The following is a 26,406-nucleotide window of genomic DNA, read 5'->3' as shown; positions in this document are numbered from 1 at the left end:
TTTTCCGCAATCCATTGACACTGAGAATTGGATTGTCAACATTCCATTGACATTTGTAATGGTAATTTCTACATCCATTGACTTAGGGAATTAGCATGTCAACAATCCATTGACACTTAGAATTGGAATGTCTACAATCCATTGATGCTGTGTCTGGGAAATGGAATACCAGCAATCCATTGACACTGTGAACTAGATTGACAACAATCCATTGACACTGGGAATTGGAATGTCAACAATCCATTGACGCTGGACTTGGGAATTGGAATGTCAACAATTCATTGACATTTGGAATTGGAATGTTGACTATCCATAGGGACTGGGATTTGGAATGTCCACAATCCATTGACACTGTGAATTGGAATGTCCACAAGCCACTGGCACTGGGAAATGCAATGTCATCAATCCATTCTCATGAGGATTTGGAATATCCACAATCCATTGATGCTGGGAAATTGAATGTCAATTATCCATTGGCACTGGGAATTGGAATGTCCACAATCCATTGACGCTGGATCTGGGAATTGTAATGTCAAAAATCCATTGACACTAGGAATGTGAATGTCAACAATTCATTGTCACTTAGAATTGGAATTTCCATAATACATTGACACTGGGAATAGGAAAGTCAACAATCCATTGACACTGGGAATTGGAATTTCCACAATCGATTGTCATTGGGAATTTGAATGTCAACAATCCAATGACAATTAGAATTTGAATTTCCACAATCCATTGACACTTAGAATTGTAATTTCCAAGATACCTTGGCTGGGAATTGACAGTGGGTCTGGGAATGTGGAATGTCAATAATCCATTGACACTGTGAATTGGAATGTCAACAATCCATTGACACTTATAATTGGAATTTCCACAATCCATTGACAATGGCAATTGGAATTTCAACAATCAATTGACACTGGGTCTGGGAATTTGGAATGTCAATAATCCATTGATGCTGTTAATTGGAATGCCCATGATCCATTGACACTGGGACTTGGAATGTCAACAATCAATTCATGCTGGGAATTGAAATGTTAACGATCCATTGACACTTGAATTGGAATGAGAGCAATCGATTGAGACTAGGAATGGGAATGTCCACAATCCATTGACATGGGGAATTGGAATGTCCACAATCCATTGATACAGTGAACTGGAATGTCCACGATCCATTGACAATGCTAATTGGCATGTTAACAATCCCTGGGGAGGCAGGTATGGAGGCAGGACTGTCAGGAAAATGGCAGAACCTGTGGGTGGGTACCCATTCTGCCCCCAACTCGACTCCGTGCCATCTTCCCAGGAGGCGGGTCTCCGACCCGCACCGGAACCCATCTCCTGGAGGAGGGGAGGGGATTATAACCACTTAACTGCCTGTTAACATGGGTTACCGAGGGTTACCGAGTTGAGCAGATAGTCGGAGGGGGTCGGAGGGGTGCAAAAGAGTGCTGTGGATGTAAGTGATGGGTGCAATTGTGGAGTGGTGTGTATGTGAGGTGAGTGGAAAGTGATAGAAAATGTTTACTAAATTTGTTTCTTCCTGCAGGCTTCACAAGTTGGGGATGCGGAGACTCTCGCATCTCACCGGCAGAGAGGACAGATGGCCGCTGCTGAATTTCAACAGGCAATTGACACGGGGAATTGGAATGTCAACAATCCATTGAATCTTGGAATTGGAATGTCAACAATCCATTGACACTGGGAATTGGGATTCAACAATAAATTGACACTGGGAATAGGAATGTCAACAATCCATTGACTCTTCAAATTGGAATGTCAACAATTCATTGACAATGGGAATTGGGATGTCAAAAATCCATTGACACTAGGAATACGAATGTCAACAATCTATTGACTCTTCGAATTGGAATGACAGCAATCCATTGGCACTGTATCTCAATGCACGAAGCATTCATAATAAGGTAGACGAATTTACAGTGCAAATAGATGTAAACAGATGTGATATAATTGCCATTACGGAGACTTGGCTGCAGGGTGACCAAGACTGGGAGTTGAATATCCAAGAATATTCGATATTTAGGAAGGACAGGCAAAAAGGAAAAGGAGATGGGGTGGCGTTGTTAGTAAAGGATCAAATTAGAGCAATAGTGAGAATGGTTATTGGCTCAGAAAATCAAGATGTAGAATCATTCTGGGTGGAGCTAAAAAGCACCAAGGGGCAGAAAATACCAGTGGGAGTAATCTATAGGCCTCCAAACAGTAGTGATAATGAAGGGGATGGCATCAAGCAGGAAATTAGAGATGCATGTAACAAGGGTACTACAGTAATCATGGCTGACTTTAATTTATTTATAGACTGGCCAAAACAAATTAGCAATAATACTGTGGGGGATGAATGCCTGGAGTGTGTACAAGTTGGTTTTTTAGACCAGTACCTTAAGGAGCCAACAAGGGAACAGGCTCCTGGGGTTAATTAATGATCTTGTTGTGCGGGGTCCTTTAGGGAAGAGTAACCATAACATGATAGAATTCTTCATTAAGATAGAAAGTGAAGAATTCCAATCGAAACTAGGGTCCTAAATCTAAACAAAGGAAACTACAAAGGTATGAGGAGTGAGTTGGCTATGATAGATTGGGAAGCTTCATTAAAAGGCATGATGATGGATAGGCAACGGCTAACACTTAAGGAACGAATGCATGAATTGCAAGATTCTGGTGCAAAAACACAAAAGGAAAAGCGGCCCAAGCATGGCTAACAAAAGAATTTAAGGAGAGTATTAGATCCAAACAGCAGGCATATAAAGTTGCCTGTAAAAGTAGCAAACCTGCGGATTGGGAGTATTTTAGAGTTCAGCAAAAAAGGACCAAGAGATTGATTAAGAGGGGAAAAATAGAGTGTGAGAGTAAATTGGCAAGGAACATAAAAATGCATTGTAAAAGCTTCCACAGGTATGTAAAAAGAAAAAGATTAGTGAAGACAAATGTAGCTCCCTTACAGTCAGAAACGGGAGAATTTATAATGGGGAACCAGGAAATGGCAGAGCAATTAAACAAATACTTTGGTTCTGTCTTCACAGAAGAGGACACAAATAACTTCCCAGAAATGTTAGGGAACCAAGGGCTAGATATTCAGTATAGGCAGTTTTGGGGCGCTAACCTTAGCGCCCGCCCGAAGTTAGCGCCCGCCCCAAAGTAACGCCCCGTTGCCGGGAATTCAGTGGCTTCGCCCTAAGAGGTTGGTGGAGCGCTAAAAGAGGCGTTCCACTACTCTCTTTAGGCGCTAAGCCGGCGGTCCAGAGGGATAGCGCCCAGGCGGGGCGCAGCACGGGTGCGGTCATTTTTGCACTGACAGCAGACCCCGTGGTGCCGACCAGCTCTTAAAGGGGGAAGGGACGAATTGGTCTGCTGCCACGCCCTGCACACTGCAGCCTTGCAAAGAGGCCTCAACACTACTGCTCAGCCCTAGGGAATCATGGCAACGCCAGAGAAGGCCCGTCAGCGTGCCCTGCGCTTCTCAGAGGGTGATCTGGACATAATGGTCACAGCTCTGGAGGTGAGGCGCAAGATCTTGTTTCCAGAGAGTGGGAGGAATCCAACCCACCACGACTACACCAAAGCCTGGAAGCAGATCGCCCAGAGGGTGACGTTCACCGGCGAGGCCCCCAGGACCCACACACAATGCCATAAGAAATACAACGATCTGACCAGGATTGTGAGGGTGAGTAGCCTTTCCAGTCTCCTCCTCATTCTTGCATGTACACCTGACATGATGGGCAAAGGGACCTGAAAGTCCTTTTGGCCAGCCCTCAGCCAGCAGCATTGGGACAGTCATGAGCATCAAATGGCCATTTGGCACTCTACACTTTGGCCAAGCTATTCCACCATGGGAGGCAGTGGACAGTACATCAGGGCTTCACTCTGTCCAAGCTATTCCACCATGGGAGGCAGTGCACACTACATCAGGGCTTCACTCTGTCCAAGCTATTCCACCATGGGAGGCAGTGCACACTACATCAGGGCTCCACTCTGTCCAAGCTATTCCACCAAGGGAGGCAGTGCACACTACATCAGGGCTTCACTGCGCACTTACAGCCCGTCCTTTCTCTTGCAGTCTAAAGTAGCGTTTAATCGCCAGGCCCGTGCCAGGGGTGGCCGCGCCAAGCTGCAGAAGCTCACTCGGCTGGAGGAGCGCGTGTGTGTGCTCATGGGAGCCCGTGTGATTGTCCCCACAGCGTGCGGTGTATCCGACCCTCCACTGCCCGGCAATGGTAAGGACCTCGCCTTTTGGCCCTCTCACATCGCATTGGCCCATCCGAGCTACCTCCTTTGCCACTGTCCCACCAATGCGCTGAATCCCACCAGTCCTAACTCCCTCGCTGACGCCGTCTCCTCACTCTGAAGCGACTCTTGTGCATTCCTGCTTTCAGCTGGTGACGACCAGGACCCTGAGGCTGCCAGTGACAGCACCTCCAACCAGGAGGAGGAGGAGGAGCAAGCCGGACCTTCGGGGGAACAGTCACGTCCCGCAGGAGAGGAGGAAATGCTTGACACCTCCTCACTGGACGAGTGCCTGGAGGAACTGTCGCAGGGCAATGCAGCTTCTGGGACCAGTGGCGTCCAGCCACCCAGCAGCCGTGCGCGTGGCCCGCGGCCTTCCCCCCAAAGGGGGGAAGGATCAGAGGGGAGTGCTGCTGATCGGCACACTCGCCGCCACCAACGCGGCAAGAGTCCCCTAGTCCGGCCCCCTCCTCCCCAGCGGGAGAGTCGCGACTCCAGTCCGGACACCTTCACTTCGGAGGAGGTGCGGAAGCTCGATCAGATGGCCGACGACTCGGACCGGCGGCACACGGAGCACATGAGCGTGGTGGGGCGCATGCCTGAGGCCATCGAGTCGCTGGCGACCAGTGTGCGCGAGTTCGGGGCAGCAACTGCCGCGACTGGCCGCATGCTAACTGATGCCGTCAAGACCCTGGCGGATGTGATGCGCGCGCACACCAGGACCACAGGGCCACTCACTGCTGCCACACGCGCTGTCTCAGGCAGGCATCGCCAGGGCAGGCGCCGCGCTGGACCATCCCAGCAAGCCGGCCGTCGGCTGATTGCTGCGGATCCTGCAGTGCGGGCCCGGCCGAGTGCCACCGTGCCACAGCACCAGCCAGCGCATCCCAGACGCCAGCTGGCCCACATTGCGCCATCCGTCGCCGCCATTCCCCCTCTGCGGCGTCAAGGGCAAGCGGCTGCAGCTGATGGTGGCCAGGCTCAGGTGCGCCACTCAGGAGACGGCCCCTCGAGGCCCAAACGCCGTGTAGGCCGCCCCCCAGCGGCATCTGGCGGAAGGGCATCTGAGCCTCAGGCGCCTTCCCCCAGCCTCGCAGCAGCCACTGGGCAGAGCTTGCGAAGGAGCAGCAGGCAGGGCAGGGGAGGCAAAATGCTGGCCAAGGTCTCGCCCTCGCGGGCCACTCAGTAGAGGGTGTGGCCAGCTTTCCTTTAATATGGCGGTGGCCATCTTTATTTTGCCCATGGTTGTGCTTTTGGAGGGCTTCTTTTTTGCGTTAGGCCGACGTTGAGGCCCGGTTTCAATAAAGGTGGAGTGGCTCCTCCCCAGTTTGTGGGAGTGAGTCGTTTGTTGGGCTTTTTGTGGGGCCCGTTTATTGTTTTTGGGGATTCATGTGGGAAGGGCTTTTCATTTTTGTGTAAAAAAAAATTATCTTTATTCATGCAGTCTCCATGGTTGTTCTTCTTAGTGTTTGTTGGCTTCGCCGGCTGAGGGCTTGCGGAGCGGCTGCATTCATCTTCCCTCATGGCCCCTGGCCATTCCCTGACAGGGGGCTTAGAAGTACCGTGTAATAAGGTGGCGTCGTGCGGCCCTTGGCCCTGGTCGCTCCCTCCTGGGAACGTACTCCTGCTCCTCCTCCTCCTCCTCCTCCTCCTCCTCATGCTCCTCCTGCTCCTCCTCCTGAGGTGCTGGTCCAACGTCAGGTGGCAGTGCCTGAGTCCTGCGGATAGCCAGGTTGTGTAGCATGCAGCAAACCACCACAAATTGGGAGACCCGGTCCGGCGAATACTGGAGAGCTCCTCCGGAGCGATCAAGGCAGCGGAACCGCTGCTTGAGGACCCCAATAGTTAGCTCGATGATGTTGCGGGTGGTTTGATGGCTCTCGTTGTAGGCCTCTTCAGCAGCGGTCCTGGGCGCGCGGAGCGGGGTCATGAGCCAGGTGCACAAAGGATAGCCTTTGTCCCCGAGTAGCCATCCTCTTGGGGGAGGCTGTGCCTGGAACATGTCATGCACAGTACTCTGCCGCAGGATAAAGGCATCGTGGCTGCTGCCTGGGAAGCTGGCATTGACTGCCATGATGCGCTGCTTGTGGTCACAGACCAGCTGCACATTCAGAGAATGGTAGCCCTTCCTGTTGCGATACTGCTCGCCATGCTCCAGAGGGGCCCGCAAAGCCACATGCGTACAGTCAATGGCGCCCTGCACCAAGGGGAATTCCCCGAGTCTGGAAAATCCCAATGCGTGCTGATGCTGGCTCTCCAGGGCCATGGGGAAGGAAATGAATTGGCTTCTCCTTCTGAACAGTGCTTCGGTCACCTGGCGGATGCAGCGATGCGCGCCGTACTGGGAGATGTTTACTATGTCCCCAGCAGCGTATTGGAAGGAGCCGGTGGCATAGAAGTTCAATGCCACCGTCACCTTCACTTCCACCGACAGAGACGTCCTGCACCTGAGCTTTGGCCGCAGATCTCGGCGAAGCAGGTGGCAGATCTCTGCAATCACCCCCTTTCGGAATCGGAGCCTTTTAACACATCGCGCGGCACTCATGTTTAGGTAGGAGCGCTGCTGGCGGTATAGCCTGACTGGGTAAGGCCTACGTGGCCGACGCCTGTAGCCCCCTCTGCCTCTAGCCAGGGCTGCCCCTCTCACAATGCGTCTGCGAGCCCTACGGACATGGAGCTGCAGCTCCGCGTTGGCACCCCATGCAACCCCCATCAAATCCTGGCAAACACTCTAATTTCCAAATGGCCACTTGCAGCGCTGTTGCCTGAGTCCAAAAATACCTGGCTCTTGCTGCTTGAAACCAGTTAGCTATCCTCCTTGTTGTGTCTCCAGAAATGCGTTGCACAAGACTGTTTTCTGAAAAAAGGATGGCCTTTATACTGGAGAGGACGTTCCCTTTAATTAGCGCCCCCCGGGGCCCGCGCTGGTTGTGTTGCGTTCCTTTTTCCAAACGCTCCGGCCGCCCGCCGCACAATGGGGCGGTCCGACTGAAGTTTGCAATCGGGGCGGCCAAAGGGCGTTGCACGAGAATGTGACGTCATTTTCTGCGCGCGCATCCGGGCGGGCGCTAAACTTTGCGCCGGCGCTAACGGGCAGCTTAATTTGGGGCGGGGCGCAAACTGCGCTGCGCCCGGGCGCTACACGCATAGCGCCCGGAAATCACTTCTCTTAAGGCGCTAACTGCTGGCGCAAGCAACTGAAAATCTAGCCCCAAGGGTCTAGTGAGAAGGAGGAATTAAAGGAAATTAGTATTAGTAAAAAAATAGTGCTGGAGAAATTAATGGGACTGAAAGCCGATAAATCCCTAGGGCCTGATAATCTGCATCCCAGAGTACTGAAATAGGTAGTTATGGAAATAGTGGATGCATTGCTTGTCATCTTCCAAAATTCTATAGATTATGGAACAGTTCCTGCAGATTGGAGGGTGGCAAATGTAACCCCACTATTTAAAAAAAGAGTGAGAGAGAAAACCGGGAATTACAGACCGGTTAGTCTAACATCAGTAGAAGGGAAAATGCTAGAGTCTATTATAAAGAATGTGATAACAGGACACTTACAAAATATCAACGGGATTAGACAAAGTCAACATGGACTTATGAAAGGGAAATCGTGTTTGACAAACCTACTGGAGTTTTTTAAGGATGGTAGAATAAATAAGGGAAAACCAGTGGATGTGTTGTATTTGGATTTTCAGAAGGCCTTTGATAAAGTCCCACATAAGAGGTTAGTGTGTAAAATTAAAGCACATGGGATTGGGGGTAATATACTGGCATGGTTTGAAAATTGGTCAGCAGACAGGAAACAGAGAGTAGGAATAAATGGATCTTTTTCGGGGTGGCAGGCGGTGACTAGTGGGGTACCGCAGGGATCAGTGCTTGGGCCCCAGCTATTCACAATATATATCAGTGATTTGGATGAGGGAACTGTGATAAAAATGCTAACTTCCGGGAAGTTATGTCATCACTTCCTGTGAACTATGAACTGTGAACTATGAACTGTGTACATACCTCACTTCCTGTCATATGTCACTTCCTGTTGGACTGGTATAAATACTGGTCTGTTCAGTATTGTAAGAGGCTTCTACCAGAGGCATGGTAAAGACCTCTCTTGTATATAGTGTGTTTATAAGTTACTTAAAGCTTACTTTAAAGTTACTTGATGGTAAGTCTCCTTTTTCTTACATCAATTTAAGTAACTTAGTATTTACACTGACAAATACTAGACCTTCAGACAAACTCGGAAGTTAAGGATCCAGGGAACCACCCATCATGGAGAAAATCCTTAGACCTATTCGTCTGGACTTGGACCCGAATACACCAGCAGCTGGCAGGGTATGGAAGCATTGGTATCGTACTTTTGAGAATTTTCTGGATGAATGTAAAGTGGATGCTCCTGCTAAATTGAAGATACTTGTCAATTATGTGACCCCAAAAGTGTTCGAATATGTTGATGACTGGGATAATTACGAAGAGGTGATTCGGGCACTTAAGAAACTGTATGCGAAGACCCCAAATGAGGTCTATGCTAGACATCTACTGGCCACAGCCCGACAAGGGCCAGGGGAATCAATTGACGAATTCCTGCAAGAACTTCGCAGGCTCAGCGTAGATTGTAACTTTCAGGCAGCCTCAGCTGAGCTGTACCGCCAAGAAATGATTCGTGATGCTTTCATCTGCGGGATTGCCTCTCCATTTATACGCCAGCGTCTACTAGAAAGTAAAACACTTGAGCTACAAAAAGCTTTTGACCTAGCTTGTTCACTGGATTTGGCAAAGAGAAATGCAGACCTCTATCAGCTGCCCAGATCTCGATCTGCTGCTGTAGCTGCAACCAGACAATTCAAGCGGTCTCAGGTGAACCCTATCATGGGGGAATCTAATTCTGATAATTCTGATGAAGAAGAGGAGGATGACCCCACTTTAGCAGCCTCTTGGCAATCTAGGAAGGAATGCTTCTTTTGTGGAGATGCTTTTCACCCTAGGAAAACCTGCCCTGCTCGCAATGCAATCTGCAGTTATTGCGGGAAAAAAGGACACTTTGCTAAAGTTTGCCTATCAAGGGCCTCTACGAGGGCCAATCCAGCTAAGACCTACCGAACTGCCCCAATTAGGGCCTATCAAGATGCTCCAGCTAGGACCTATCAAGCTTCCTCTCGAGCTCTCTCCCGAAGAAGCACACCGAGAGTTTTAGCCACTCTCTGTGCAACGACACCAATTACAGCTGCTTGCCCACAGAACCTGTCTCAGGCAGCCACAAAAATTTCAATTAAAGGGCATACCTTAGATGCCTTAATTGACTCAGGAAGTACTGATAGTTTCATTAAGGAACAGATTGTTGCGAAATTGAAACTACATGTCTTCCCATCGGACCAGGCAATTGCGATGGCCCAGTCATCACTTAATACCAGAATCTCCGGCTTTTGTGTTGTTGATATGACACTTCATGGTCGTATGTATCCCTCCACCCGACTTTCGGTGCTCAAAGACTTATGTAGTGATCTCCTCTTAGGGCTGGACTTCCAAAAACAGCATAAGAAACTCACCATTGAGTTTGGTGGATCCAAACCCGGACTTACTATTTCTAATATACCATCTAAATTACCTTTTTGTGCATTATCAGCAGCTTCACTTGATGAACCCTCATTATTTGCCAGTATTCCGCCTCAATGCCAACCGATAATAACGAAATCGCGGCGCTTTAATCAGGAAGACCAATCTTTTATTGCGGCTGAAATCTCTCGACTTCTAGCAGAGGATATCATTGAACCATGTTCGTCGCCCTGGCGGGCTCAAGTCGTCATTGTCAAGAACCCTCTAAAACCTCACAAACAGCGACTATGCATCGATTATTCGCAAACCATCAATCAATATACCGACTTGGACGCCTACCCATTGCCACGCATTGATGATATGGTTAATAAACTGGCCGAATACAAAGTGTTCTCAACTTACGATTTAAAAAGTGCCTATCATCAGTTACCCTTGAAGGTCTCAGATAAGCAGTACACAGCCTTTGAGGCTAATGGACGGCTGTACCAATTTCGTCGCCTCCCATTCGGGGTTACTAATGGAGTGGCTGTCTTTCAACGGGCAATGGATGGCCTGGTTAAGCAGGAAAACCTAAGGGACACTTTTCCCTATCTTGATAACATTACCATTGCAGGTCACGATCAACAGGAACACGACTCCAACCTCCAAAAATTTCGGGATGCCCTCCATCGCCGTAATTTGACCCTGAATGAATCCAAATCTGTTGAGTCGCAACCGACCATCAACATCCTTGGCTACTGCGTAGGCAATGGTATCATTAAGCCAGACCCAGAAAGACTTCGCCCGCTCCAAGAGCTCCCGTCACCTAAGAATCCGGCTTCTTTACGTCGGGCTCTCGGTCTGTTTGCATACTACGCTAAATGGATTCCTAATTTTTCGGACAAAATCCAACCCTTGCTGCATGCTAGATCATTTCCACTGGGAACAGCGGCTGTTGCAGCCTTTAACCTTCTCAAAAAACAGTTGGAGAAAGCGGCTCTTCACTCCATCGATGAGAATCTCCCTTTCGTGGTTGAATGTGATGCCTCGGAGGTGGCGATCTCGGCTACTCTGAATCAGGAAGGTCGTCCTGTAGCATTTATGTCCAGGACCTTACAAGGTGCCGAGCTACATTATCCTCCGGTTGAGAAAGAAGCCACAGCCATCATAGAGGCAGTACGGAAGTGGAACCATTTTCTAGCTCGCCAGCACTTTACATTGATCACGGACCAACGATCAGTCGCCTTCATGCTCGATAATCGAAAACGAACCAAAATTAAGAATAATAAAATACAACTTTGGAGGATGGAACTGGCCTCTTTTGGTTATACCATTCTCTATCGGCCTGGCAAGGAGAATGTGGCCCCGGACACCCTCACACGGGCATTCTGCTCCACTATGTCATCCTCCACTCTCATGGATGTCCACAATGGTTTGTGTCATCCTGGCGTTACGCGCATGCTACATTTCGTACGATCACGGAATCTCCCTTTTTCCACTGGAGATGTAAAGAAAATATGCTCAGAATGCCGGCTTTGTGCGGAATTAAAACCTCAGTTCTTCCGCCCCTCAGCTGGTATACTCATACATGCAACCCAACCGATGCAACGACTTAGCATCGATTTTAAGGGCCCAGTGCCCTCTTCAACTCGGAACACATATTTGCTCACCATGATCGACGAATATTCACGTTTTCCGTTTGCCTTCCCCTGCTCCAATATGCTGGCGTCCACAGTAATCTGCTGCCTTGAGCAGGTATTTTCTCTCTGTGGCATGCCGGCTTATATTCACTCAGATCGGGGTCCATCCTTTATGTCAAGGGAACTCAAGGACTACCTCTCAGAACGGGGAATTGCTACAAGCAAAACAACACCATACCATCCCATCGGAAATGGGCAGGTAGAGAGGTATAACGGTATCATCTGGAATTCCGTACGTCTCGCTTTAAGATCTCGGGGCCTACCAGACCAGCAATGGGAAACAGTGCTTCCGGATGCATTGCACTCTATACGGTCCCTGCTTTCTACAGCCACAAATACTACACCTCATGAGCGGTTCTTTGGATTCCAGCGTCGCTCATCTCATGGGACATCACTCCCGTCATGGCTAACTACTCCTGGACCTGTATTACTCCGAAGATACGTTCGGACGTCTAAAAATGACCCTCTCGTAGACGAGGTTGAACTAACCGATGCCAACCCCACCTATGCAAACATACGATATTCCGACGGCCGAGAATCTACCGTATCATTACGGGATCTGGCTCCCTGCCCACCAGGACCTAGTGGGACATCGGGTGATGGCATTTCACCAGGAAACTCTTGGGACCTATCGGGTACCCCTCTCCAGGATCCTGATCGGACACCAACTAGCTTGGTGCCGGTAGAACCCCGTGCTCAAGGTTGCGACCCTCCCAGTACCGCGCATGAAAGTACTGATCCGCCACAGACCAGCTCTGCACCTCCCTCTGAACAGAGGCAGTCCGACTTTGAACCTATTGGGGCTCGTACTCGAAGCCATGATCTCCCCGACCCTTCACAGGGCAATCCAGGCCACACAGACTCTGACCAATGGCCAACCGCATGTAAGCGGACCAGCAACCCTCTACGACGGGAATCCAAACGGGTGCGACTCTTCCTTGTTCGGCGGCTGCGGACCAAAAGGTAGACCACAGCCTTCTAATCCTGCAGGAGGGAAGAATGTGATAAAAATGCTAACTTCCGGGAAGTTATGTCATCACTTCCTGTGAACTATGAACTGTGAACTATGAACTGTGTACATACCTCACTTCCTGTCATATGTCACTTCCTGTTGGACTGGTATAAATACTGGTCTGTTCAGTATTGTAAGAGGCTTCTACCAGAGGCATGGTAAAGACCTCTCTTGTATATAGTGTGTTTATAAGTTACTTAAAGCTTACTTTAAAGTTACTTGATGGTAAGTCTCCTTTTTCTTACATCAGGAACCAAATGTAATATTTCCAAGTTAGCTGACGACACGAAACTAGGAGGGATTGTGAGTTGTGAGGAGGATGCAAAGAGGCTTCAAGGCGATTTAGACAAGTTGAGTGAGTGGGCAAATACATGGCAGATGCAGTATAACGTGGATAAATGTGAAGTTAAACACTTCAGTACGAAAAACAGAAAGGCAGGGTATTATTTAAATGGTGATAGATTGGGAAATGTTGATGTACAAAGGGACCTGGTTGTTCTTGTACACCAGTCACTGAAGGCAAACATGCAGGTGCAGCAAGCAGTTAGGAAGGCAAATGGCATGTTGGCCTTCATTGCAAGAGGATTTGAGTACAGGAGCAAGGATGTCTTACTACAGTTGTACAGGGCCTTGGTGAGACCAAACCTGGAGTACTGGATGCAGGGAGGATGTTTCCCCTGGCTGGGGGGTCTGGAAGGAGTGGTCACAGTCTCAGGGGTTGGATATTTAGGATTGAGATTAGGAGAAATTTCTTCACTCAGAGGGTGGTGAACCTGTGGAGCTCTCTACAACAGAAGACTGTGGAGGCCAAGTCACTGAATATATTTAAGAAGGAGATAGATAGATTTCTGGACACAAAAGGCATCTAGGGATATGGGGAGAGAGCAGGAATATGGTATTGATATAGAGGATTAGCCATGATCATATTGAATGGCGGAGCAGGCTCGAATGACCGAATGGCCGACTCCTGCTCCTATTTTTCTATGTTTCTATGTTTCTACTCGGAAATGTAATGTCAACAATCCATTGACACTGGGAATTGAAATGTCAACAATATATTGATCCTGGGAATTTTAATGTCAACAATCCATTGACACTGGGAGTTGCAATGTCCGCAATCCATCGACACTGGAAATTGGAATGTCCACAATCCATTGACATTGGGAATTGGAATGTCCACAGTCCATAGAAACATAGAAACAAAAAAGATAGGAGCAGGAGTAGGCCATTCGGCCCCTCGAGCCTGCTCCGCCATTTAATGAGATCATGGCTGATCATCCAAATTCAGTACCCTGTCCCTGCATTCTCCCCATATCCCTTGATCCCTTTAACCTTAAGAAATATATCCAACTCCTTCTTGAATATATTTAATGAATTGGCCTCAACTGCCTTCTGTGGTAGAGAATTCCACAGGTTCACCACTCTCTGGGTGAAGAAATTCCTCCTCATCTCTGTCCTAAATGTCTTACCCCTTATCTTTAGACTGTGACCCCTGGTTCTGGACTCCCCAACCATCAGGAACATCCTTCCTGCATCTAGTCTGTCCAGCCCAATTAGAATTTTATAAGTTTCAATGAGATCCCCTCTCATTCTTCTAAAAACCAGTGAGTACAAGCCCAATCGACCCAATCTCTCCTCATACGTCATTCCTGCCATCCCAGGTATCAGTCTGGTGAATCTTCGCTGCACTCCCGCCATGGCAAGAACATCATTCCTCAGATAAGGCGACCAAAACTGCACACAATACTCAAGGTGTGGTCTCACCAAGGCCCTGTACAACTGCAGCAAGACATGCTTGTTCCTGTACTCGAATTCTCTCACTACTAAGGCCAACATACCATTTGCCTTCTTAACCGCCTGCTGCACCTGCATGCTTACCTTCAGCAACTGGTGCACAAGGACACCCGGGTCTCATTGCACTTCCCCTTCTCCCAATCTATTGCCATTCAGATAATAATCTGCCTTCCTGTTTTTGCCACCAAAGTGGATAAACTCCCATTTATCCATATTATACTGCATCTGCCATGCATCTGCCCAATCAGCCAACCTGTCCAAATCATACTGGAGTTTCTCGGCATCCTCCTCACAGCACACACGCTCACCCAGCTTTGTGTCGTCTGCAAACTTGGAGATATTACATCTAGTTCCCTCGTCTAGATCATTAATATATATTGTGAATAGCTGGGGTCCGAGCACCGATCCCTGCGGTACCCCACTAGTCACTGCCTGCCACTCGGAAAAAGACCCATTTATTCCAACTCTTTGCTTCCTGTCTGCCAACCAGTTCTCTATCCAAGTCAGTACCTTGCCCCCAATCCCATGTGCTTTAACTTTACACGCTAATCTCTTATGTGGGACCTTATCGAAAGCCTTCTGAAAGTCCAAATACACCACATCCACTGGTTCTCCCTTATCTATTCTACCAGTTACATCCTTAAAAAATTCCAATAGATTAGTCAAGCACGATTTACCTTTTGTAAATCCATGTTGACTTTGCCCGATCCTGTCACTGTTTTCCAAGTGCTCTGCTATTGCATCTTTTATAATGGACTCTAGCATTTTCCCCACTAATGATGTCAGGCTTATCGGTCTATAATTCCCCATTTTCTCTCTACCACCTTTTTTGAATAGTGGGGTAACATTAGCTACCCTCCAATCCATGGGAGCTGTTCCAGAGTCTACAGAATTTTGGAAGATGACCAGCAATGCATCTACTGTTTCTAGTGCCACTTCCTTAAGTACCCTTGGATGTAGATTATCAGGCCCTGGGGATTTATCGGCTTTCAATCCCGTCAATTTCCCTAGCACCATTTCCTACAAATACTGATTTCATTCAGTTCCTCCCTCTCATTAAACCCTATGTTCCCCGGCATCTCTGGGAGATTATTTGTGTCGTCCTTTGTGAAGACTGAACCAAAGTATGTATTTAATTGGTCCGCCATGCCTTTGTTCCCCATTATAAATTCCCCTGATTGTGACTGCAAGTGACCTACGCTTGACTTCACCAATCTTTTTCTCTTCACATATCTATAGAAGCGTTTACAGTCAGTTTTTATGTTCCCTGCAAGCTTACTCTCTTACTCTATTTTCCCCCTCTTAATTAATCCCTTTGTCCTCCTTTGCTGAATCCTAAACTGCTCCCAATCCTCAGGTTTGCTGCTTTTTCTGGCCAATTTATATGTCCTCTCCTTGGATCTTATGCTATCACTAATTTCCCTTGTTAGCCACGGTTGAGTCACCTTTTTATTTTTATTTTTATGCCAAAGTGTGTGTGGCATTAACACCAGGAATTGCAATGTCAAGAATACATTGACACTTGGATTTGGAATGTCCACAATTCATTCTCATGAGAATTTGGAATTTCCACAATCCATTGACTCTGGGAATTGGAATGTTAATAATCCATTGATACTTGGAATTGGAATGTCCATAATCCATTGAGTCTGGGAATTGAAATGTCCACAATCTGTTGACACTTGGAATTGGGATGACAGCAATTGATTGAGACCGGGAATTGTAATGACCACAATCCATTGACATGGGGAATTGCAATGTCTACAATCCATTGACACAGTGAATTGGAATGTCCACAATCCATTGACAATGCTAATTGGAATATTAACAATCCATTGATACTTGGGGCTGGATTTTGCCAGACCTGGGGAGGCAGATTTGGAGGCACACTGCCGGGAAAATGGCAGAATCTGTGGACGGGTATCCATGCCATCTTTTCAGGAGGCGGGTAGCCGGCCCGCTGCGGGCCCCTTCTCCTGGATGTGCAAAGGGGATTACAGTCACTTAACTGCCTGTTAACAGGAAGTTATCAAGCAGATAACATTATTATCCCCATTTTTCCACCAGAGCCACGGGCTCCCCGACGTTGGAAGTCCCCACCATGGTCATGAGGCGAGCAGTGGGTCTGCGGGGATCGGAGGGGTGCAAACGCGTGCTGTGGAGGTAAGTGATGGGTGCAAGTGTGGAGAGGTAAGTATGTGAGGTGTACATTCCATTGACACTTGAAATTGGGATGTCAAAATTCCATTGAAACCAGGAATAGGAATGACAAAACTCCATTGACTCTTCGAATTGAAATGTCCACCAACCATTGACACTGGGAATTGGAATGTCCACAATCCATTCTCACGAGGATTTGGAATGTCCACAATCATTTGAGACTGGGAATTGGAATGTCAATAATCCATTCACTCTGCGAATTGGAATGTCCACATTCCATTGATACTGGGAATTGGAATGTCCACAATACATTGACACTTGGGGCTGGATTTTGCCAGCCCTGGGGAGGCAAGTTTGGAGGCGGGACTGCCTGGAAAATGGCAGCATCTGGGGGTGCGTACCCACCCCGCCCAAAACCCGCCTCCATACCATCTTTCCAGGAGGCTGGTAGCCGACCTGCGCAGCGATCCATCTCCTGAAGTGGGGGGAAAGGGGGTTACAGCCACTTAAATGCCTGTTAACAGGTAGTTAACAGGCAGTTAATAGGCAGCTAAGAGGACTATCCCCATTTTTCCCCCAGAGGCACAGGATTCCTGAAGTTGGGAAAACCCGCCATGGTCACCGAGGCGAGCAGTGGGTCTGCAGGGGTTGGAGGGGTGCAAAAGAGTGCTGTGTAGGTAAGTGATGGGTGCAAGTGTGGAGTGGTAAATATGTGAGGTGAGTGGAAAGTGATAGAAAATGTTTACTTACCTTTGTTTCTTCCTGCAGGCTTCAACAGTTGGGGATGTGGAGAGTCTCGCACCTCACCGGCAGAGATGACAGGTGGCTGCTGCATTCTCCGATGCAACAGCCATCTAATTTCTGCTCACAAAAGAGGTTTGATGATTTTTTAGTACAAGAACTCATCAAACAACAGAGAATGTCCATGTTTGACAGCTTCACAGAGCTGGCAAATGATGACAATTGATCTGCCAAGTATTTGTGCGGGATGAAACATCATAGGCTGACATTCTCTCTAACCGGCTTCCACTTAATTGGCCTGCTAAGCCCACTGGTCGGGCTAAACAAGGTCAATTAAGGCAAAAGAGCTGGGATGGCCTGAAGTCGATGGAGGCGGGACTGAATCCCGACAAGTAGCAGCCCAGCCTCCAACACGCCCCCATTGGCAAAATCACCCCCATGGAATTGGAATGTCAACATTCCATTGACACTGGGAATTGGGATGTCAACATTCCATTGACAGTAAGAATAGAAATGTCAACAATCCATTGACTCTTCGAATTGGGATGTGCACGATCCATTGACACTGGGAATTGGAAAGTCCACAATCCACTGAGCCTGGAAATTGGGAATTCCACAATCCATTGACCCTGTGAATTGGAATGTCCACAATCCATTCTCACGAGGAGTTGGAATGTCCACAATCCATTGATGCTGGAAATTAGAATGTCAACAATACATTGGAACATGGATTAGGAATGTAACAATCCATTGACACTGGGAATTGGAATGTCAACAGACAATAGACGCTGGGAATTTGAGTGTCAACAATCCATTGACAGTAGCAGCTGGATTTTGCCAGCCCTGGGCAGACAAGTTTGGAGGCGGGAGCGCCTGGAAAATGGCAGAATCTTGGGGTGGGTACCCATCCTGCCCCCAACCCGACCACGTGCATTCTTCCCAGGAGGCGGGTAGTAGACGGGCGCCGGGACCCATCTCCTGGAGGCGGGAAGGGGATTACAGCCATTTAACTGCCTGTTAACATGTAGTTAACAGGCAGTTAAGAGGATTATCCCCATTTTTCCACCAGAGGTGCGGGCATCCCGATGTCAGCAAACCCCGCCAGCATCACCAAGGTGAGCAGATGGTTCGGAAAGGGTCGGAGGGGTGCAAAAGAGTGCTGTGGATGGAAGTGCTGGGTGCAAGTGTGGAGTGGGATGTATGTGAGGTGAGTGCAAAGTGATACAAAATGTTTAATAACTTTGTTTCTTCCTGCAGACTTCAACAGTTGGGGATGCAGAGACTCTCGCATCACACCGGCAGAGATGACAGATGGCTGCTACTGAATTTCAATCAATTGACACTGCGAATTGGAATGTCCACAATCCATTGACACTAGAAACATAGAAGATAGGAGCAGGAGTAGGCCATTCGGCCCCTCGAGCCTGCTCTGCCATTCAATGCGATCATGGCTGATCATCCAAATTCAATACCCGGTCCCTGCTTTCTCCCCATACCCCTTGATCCCTTTAGCCTTAAGAAGTATATCCAACTCCTTCTTGAATATATTTAATGTATTGGCCTCTACTGCCTTCTGTGGTAGAGAATTCCACAGGTTCACCACTCTCTGGGTGAAGAAATTCCTCCTCATTTCTGTCCTAAATGGCTTACCCCTTATCCTTAGACTGTAACCCCTGGTTCTGGACTCCCCGACCATCGGGAACATCCTTCCTGCATCTAGTCTGTCCAGTCCTGTCAGAATTTTATAAGTTTCAATGAGATCTCCTCTCATTCTTCTACACTCCAGTGAATACAAGCCCAATTGACCCAATCTCTCCTCATAAATCATTCCTGCCATCCCAGGTATCAGCCTGGTGAATCTTCACTGAACTCCTTCCATGGCAAGAACATCCTTCCTCAGATAAGGCGACCAGAACTGCACACAATACTCAAGATGTGGTCTCACCAAGGCCCTGTACAACTGCAGCAAGACATCCTTGTTCCTGTACTCAAACCCTCTCGCTACGAAGGCCAACATGCCATTTGCCTTCTTAACCGCCTGCTGCACCTGCATGCTTACCTTCAGCGACTGGTGCACAAGGACACCCAGGTCTCGTTGCACTTCCCCTTCTCCAAATCTATTTCCATTCAGATAATAATCTACCTTCCTCTTTTTGCCACCAAAGTGGACAACCTCGCATTTATCCACGTTATATTGCATCTGCCATGCTTTTGCCCAATCACCCAACCTGTCCAAATCATCCTGGAGATTCTCGGCATCCTCCTCACAGCACACATGCCCACCCAGCTTTGTGTCGTCTGCAAATTTGGAGATATTACATCTAGTTCTCTTGTCTAGATCATTAATATATATTGTGAATAGCCGGGGCCCAAGGACCGATCCCTGCGGTACCCCACTAGTCACTGCATGCCACTCGGAAAAAGAGCCGTTTATTCCAACTCTTTGCTTTCTGTCTGCCAACCAGTTCTCTATCCAAGTCAGTACCTTGCCCCCAATCCCATGTGCCTTAACTTTACACGCTAATCTCTTATGCGGGACCTTATCAAAAGCCTTCTGAAAGTCCAAATACACCACATCCACTGGTTCTCCCTTATCTATTTTACCAGTTACATCCTCAAAAAATTCCAGTAGATTAGTCAAGCATGATTTACCTTTTGTAAATCCATGTTGACTTTGTCCGATCCTGTCACTGTTTTCCAAGTGCTCTGCTATTACATCTTTTATAATGTACTCTAGCATTTTCCCCACTACCGATGTCAGGCTTACAAGTCTGTAATTTCCCTTTTTCTCTCTGCCACCTTTTTTGAATAGTGGGGTAACATTAGCTACCCTCCAATCCATGGGTACTGTTCCAGATTCCATCAAATGCTGGAAGATGATCAGCAAAGCATCAACTATTTCTAAGGCCACTTCCTTAAGTACCCTAGGATGTGGATTATCAGGCCCTGGGGATTTATCGGCCTTCAATCCCATCAATTTCCCTAACACCATTTCCCTACAAATACTGATTTCTTTCAGTTCCTCCCTTTCATCAGACCCTATGTTCCCCACCATCTCTGGGATGTTATTTGTGTCCTCCTTTGTGAAGACAGAACCAAAATATGTATTTAATTGGTCTGCCATCTCTTTGTTCCCCATTATAAATTCCCCTGATTCTGACTGCAAGGGACCTATGCTTGACTTCACCAATCTTTTTCTCTTTACATATCTATAAAAGCTTTTACAATCCGTTTTTATGTTGCCTGAAAGCTTACTCTCATATTCTATCTTCCCTTTCTTAATTAATCCCTTTGTCCTCCTTTGTTGAATCCTAAAGTGCTCCCAATCCTCAGGTTTACTGCTTTTTCTGGCCAATTTATATGTCCTCTCCTTGGATCTTATGCTATCCCTAATTTCCCTTGTTAGCCATGGTTGCGTCACTTTTTTGTTTTATTTTTATGCCAAACTGGAATGAACAAATTCTGTAGTTCATCCATGCGGTCTCTGAATGTTTGCCATTGCCTAGCCACCGTCAACCCTTTGAGTGACATTCCCCAATCAATCCTACCCAACTCGCGCCTCAGACCATCATAGTTTCCTTTATTTAAATTTAGGACCCTAGTCTCTGAGTCGACTACTTCATTTTCCATCTTAATGAAGAATTCGATCATATTATGATTGCTCCAACCCAAGGGACCTCATACAACAAGATTGCTAATTAATCCTTTCTCGTTACATAATACCCAGTCTAAGATGGCCTGATCTCTGGCTGGTTCCTCGACATATTGGTCCAGGAAACCATCCCTTAAACACTCCAGGAATTCCTCCTCCACAGTATTGTTACTAATTTGGTTAGCCCAATCTATGTGTAGATTAAAGTCACCCATGATGACTGCTGTGCCCTTATTGCATGCTTCTCTAATTTCCCTTTTAATGCCATCCCCAACCTCTGCATTACTGTTTGGAGGTCTATATACCAACCCCACTAACATTTTCTGCCCCTTGGTATTTCTCAGTTCTACCCATACAGATTCCACATCATCAGAGCTAATATCCTTCCTTACAATTGTGTTAATCCCGTCTTTAACCAGCAATGCTACCCCACCTCCCTTTCCTTTTTGCCTATCTTTCCTGAATATTGAATACCCCTGGATGTTGAGTTCCCAGCCTTGGCCACCCTGGTGCCATGTTTGCGTAATCCCAATCAAATCACCTTTGTTTACCTCTATTTGCGCAGCTAATTCATCCACCTTATTACAAATGCTCCTCGCATGAAGACACAAAGCCTTCAGGCTTGTTTTTTTAACGCTCTTAGACCTATTAGAATTATTATTTACTGTGGCCATGTTTGATTTAAACCGTTGATTTCTCTGACTGCCACTTTTGTTTTTCTCCTCCCTTTCTTTTGCTTTTATCCTTGTTTCCCTTTCCTCTGTCTCCCTGATCAGGTTCCCAACCCCCTGCCATTTTAGATTAAACCCTCCCCCACAGCACTAGCAAGCACTCCCCCTAGGACATCGGTTCCAGCCCTGCCCAGGTGCAAACTAGGAATTGGAATGTCCACAATCCAATGAAACAGGGAATTGGAATGTCCACAATCCATTGAAACTAGGAATTGGAATGTCCACAATCCATTGAAACTGGGAATTGGAATGTCCACAATCCATTGAAACTGGGAATTGGAATGTCCACAATCCATTGAAACTGGGAATTGGAATGTCCACAATCCATTGACACTGGGAATTGGAATGTCCACCATCCATTGACACTGGGAATTGGAATGTTCACAATCCATTGAAACTGGGAATTGGAATGTCCACAATCTATTGACACTTGGGGCTGGATTTTGTCAGCCCTGGGGAGGCAAGTTTGGAGGCGGGACTGCCTGGAAAATGGCAGAATTTGGGACTGCATACCCACCCCGCCCAAAACACACCTCTGTATCATATTCCCAGGAAGCGGGTAGCCGACCCACGCTGCGTCCCATCTCCTGGAGGCGGGAAGGGGATTACAGCCACTTAAATGCCTGTTAACAGGTAGTTAACAGGCAGTTAAGAGGATTATCCCCATTTTTCCACCAGAGGCGCAGGCTTCCCGCCGTCGGGAAAACCCGCCAGGATCACTGAGGCAATCAGTGGGTCTGCGGGGGTCAGAGCGGTGCAAAAGAGTGCTGTGGAGGTAATTGATGGGTGCAAATGCGGAGCGGTAAGTATGTGAGGTGAGTGGAAAGTGAAAGAAAATGTTTGCTTACCTTTGTTTCTTCCTGCAGGCTTCAACAGTTGGGGATCCGAAGGCTCCGGCATCTCACCGGCAGGCATGACAGATGGCTGCTGCATTCTCCGATGCAACAGCCATCTAATTTCTGCACACAGATGAGGTTTGATGATTCTTGAATACAAGAACTCATCAAACAACGGAGAATGTCAGTGTTTAACAGCTTCACAGAGCTGGCAAACGATGACAATTGATCTGCCAAGTATTTGTGCGGGATGAAACATCATAGGCTGACATTCTCTCTAACCGGCTTCCACTTAATTGGCCTGCTAAGCCCACTGGTCAGGCTAAACAAGGTCAATCAAGGCAAAAGAGCTGGGATGGCCAGAAGTCGATGGAGGCGGGACTGAATCCCGACAAGCAGCAGCCCAGCCTCCAACACGCCCCCATTGGCAAAATCACCCCCATGGAATTGGAATGTCAACATTCCATTGACACTGGGAATTCGGATGTCAACATTCCATTGACAGTAAGAATAGGAATGTCCACAATCCATTGACTCTTCAAATTGGAAGGCCCACAATCCATTGACACTGGGAATTGGAATGTGCACAATCCATTGGCATTGGGAATTGGAATGTCAATAATCCATTCTCACGAGGATTTAGAATGTACACAATCCATTGACGTTGTGATTTGGAATGTCCACAATCCATTCTCACGGGGAGTTGGAATGTCAACAATCCATTGACACTGGGAATTGGAATATCAACATACAACTGACAGTGGGAATTGGAGTTTCAACAATCCATTGACAGTACCGGCTGGATTTTGCCAGCCCTGGGCAGGCAGGAATGGAGGTGGGAGTGCCTGGAAAATGGCAGAATCTTGGGATGCCCCCAACCCGACTCCATGCATTCTTCCCAGGAGGTGGGTAGCCGACACCGCGCTGGAATCCATCTCCTGGAGGCGGGAAGGGGATTACAGACACTTAACTGCCTGTTAACATGTAGTTAACAGGCAGTTAAGAGGGTTATCCCCATTTTTCTAGCAGAGGCGCGGGCATCCCGATGTCGGACCACCGGGCCAGCGTCAGTGAGGTGAGCAGATAGTCGGAGGGGTGCAAAAGTGTGCTGTGGATGTAAGTGATGGGTGCAAGTGTGGGGTTGTATTTAGTGAGGTGGGTGCAAAGTGATAGAAAATGTTTACTAATTTTGTTTCTTCCTGCAGACGTCAACAGTAGGGGGTGCGGAGACTCTCGCATCTCATTGGCAGAGATGGCAGATGGCCGCTGCTGAATTTCAACAGACAATTGACACGGGGAATTGGAATGTCAACAATCCATTGACTCTTGGAATAGGAATGTCAACAATCCATTGACAATGGGAATTGGGATGTCAAAAATCCATTGACACTAGGAATAGGAATGTCACCAATCCATTGACTCTTCGAATTGGAATGACAGCAATCCATTGGCACTGTATCTGAATGCACGAAGCATTCGTAATAAGGTAGATGAATTAACAGCGCAAATAGATGTAAACGGATACGATATAATTGCCACTACAGAGACATTGCTGCAGGGTCACCAAGGCTGGGAGCTGAATATCCAAGAATATACGGTATTGAGGAAGGACAGGCAAAAAGGAAAAGGAGATGGGGTGGCGTTGTTAGTAAAGGATCAAATTAGAGCAATAGTGAGAAAGGATATTCGCTCAGAAAATCAAGCTATAGAATCAGTCCGGGTGGAGCGAAAAAGCACCAAGGAGAAGAAAACCCCAATGGGAGTTGTCTATGGGCCTCCGAACAGTAGTGATAATGAAGTGGATGGCATCAAGCAGGTAATTGGAGATGCATGTAACAAGGGTACTACAGTAATCAAGGTTGACTTTATTCTATTTATAGACTGGCCAAACCAAATTAGCAATAATACTGTGGAGGATGAATTCCTGGAGTGTGTACGGGATGGTGATTTAGACCAGTACCTTGAGGAGCTAACTAGTAAACAGGCTATCCTAGTTTGGGTATTGTGCAATGAGAGGGGGTTAATTAATAATCTTGTTGTGCGGGGTCCTTTAGGGAAGAGTGACCATAACATGATAGAATTCTTCATTAAGATGGAAGGTGAAGAATTCCAATCGAAACTAGGGTCCTAAATCTAAACAAAGGAAACTACCAAGGTATGAGGAGTGAGTTGGCTATGATAGATTGGGATGCTTCATTAAAAGGCATGATGGTGGATAGGCAAAGGCTAACACTTAAGGAACGAATGCATGAATTGCAAGATTCTGGCGCAAAAACGGCCCAACCATGGCTAACAAAAGAAATTAAGGTTAGTATTAGATCCAAAGAGGATTCATATAAAGTTGCCTTAAAAAGTAGCAAGCCTGAGGATTGGGACTATTTTAGAGTTCAGCAAAAAATGACCAAGAGATTGATTTAGAGGGGAAAAATAGAGTATGAGAGTAAAGTGGCAAAAAACATAAAAACGCATTGTAAAAGCTTCTACAAGTATGTAAAAAGAAAAAGATTAGTGAAGACAAATGTACTTCCCTTACAGTCAGAAACAGGAGAATTTATAATGGGGAACAAGGAAATGGCAGAGCAATTAAACAAACACTTTGGTTCTGTCTTCACGGAAGAGGACAGAAATAACTTCCCAGAAATGCTAGGGAACCAAGTGCCTAGTGAAGAGGAATTAAAGGAAATTAGTAATAGTAACAAAATAGTGCTGTAGTAATTAATGGGACTGAAAGACGATAAATCCCCAGGGCCTGATAATCTGCATCCCAGAGTACTGAAATAGGTAGCTATGGAAATAGTGGATACATTGGTTGTCATCTTCCAAAATTCTATAGATTATGGAACAGTTCCTGCAGATTGGAGGGTGTCAAATGTAAGAACATAAGAACATAAGAACATAAGAAATAGGAGCAGGAGTAGGCCATACGGCCCCTCGGGCCTGCTCCGCCATTCAATAGGATCATGGCTGATCCGAATCTAGACTCACGTCCACTTCCCTGCCCTCTCCCCGTAACCCCTAATTCCCTTATCTGCTAGGAAACTGTCTATCTCCATTTTAAATTTATTTAATGTTGCAGCTTCCACAGCTTTCTGGGGTAGCAAATTCCATAGATTTACTACCCTCTGAGTGAAGAAGTTTCTCCTCATCTCAGTTTTGAAAGGGCAGCCCCTTAATCTAAGATTATGCCCCCTAGTTCTAGTCTCACCCATCAGTGGAAACATCCTCACCGCATCCACCCGATCAAGCCCCCTCACAACCTTCTATATTTCGATAAGATCGCCTCTCATTCTTCTGAACTCCAATGAGTAGAGGCCCAACCTACTCAACCTTTCCTCATACGTCAACCCCCTCATCTCCTGAATAAACCGAGTGAACCTTCTCTGAGCCGCCTCGAGAGCAAGTATATCTTTTCTTAAATATGGAAACCAAAACTGCACGCAGTATTCCTCACCAATACCCTGTATAACTGCAGCAAGACTCCCCTGTTTTTATACTCCATCCCCCTTGCAATAAAAGCCAAGATTCCATTGGCCTTCCTGATCACCTGCTGCACCTGCATACTAACTTTTTGTGTTTCATGCACCAGGATCCCCAGATCCCTTTGTACTGTAGCACTTTGCAGTTTCTCTCCATTTAGATAATAACTTGCTCTTTGATTTTTTCTGCCAAAGTGCATAACCTCACACTTTCCAATATTATATTCCATCTGCCAAATCTCTGCCCACTCACTTAGCCTGTCTATGTCCTTTTGCAGGTTTTTTATGTCCTCCTCACTCACTGCTTTCCCTCCCATCTTTGTATCGTCGGCAAACTTGGATATGTTGCACTCGGTCCCTTCCTCCAAATCGTAAATATAGATTGTAAAGAGTTGGGGTCCCAGCACTGACCCCTGCGGAACACCACTAGTTACTGATTGCCAGCCCGAGAACAAACCATTTATCCCAACTCTTTGTTTTCTGTTAGATAGTCAATCTTCCACCCATGCCAGTATATTACCCCCAATCCCGTG

The 26,406-nt window shown here is 47.1% G+C and overlaps 1 protein-coding gene and 1 long non-coding RNA gene across 3 annotated transcripts in view; both read left to right on the top strand.

Annotated features, from left to right (window-relative positions):
• The window catches only part of LOC147102982 (carbonic anhydrase-related protein 10), a 908,938-nt gene that overhangs the window by 343,072 nt on the left and 539,460 nt on the right, over positions 1-26,406 (top strand). The gene's annotated exons all lie outside the window — the stretch shown is intronic.
• LOC147102983 (uncharacterized) lies at positions 1,213-24,783 on the top strand. Its single transcript, XR_015073167.1, has 3 exons — positions 1,213-1,925; positions 16,345-16,440; positions 18,436-24,783. It is a non-coding gene; the product is annotated as an uncharacterized LOC147102983 (long non-coding RNA).

This window comes from Somniosus microcephalus, chromosome 21 (genome assembly GCF_052327205.1).
Source record: "Somniosus microcephalus isolate GS21.2 chromosome 21, FLI_Smic_1.0, whole genome shotgun sequence".
Classification (NCBI taxonomy): domain Eukaryota; kingdom Metazoa; phylum Chordata; class Chondrichthyes; order Squaliformes; family Somniosidae; genus Somniosus; species Somniosus microcephalus.
This window is presented reverse-complemented; position numbering and strand designations above follow the sequence as displayed.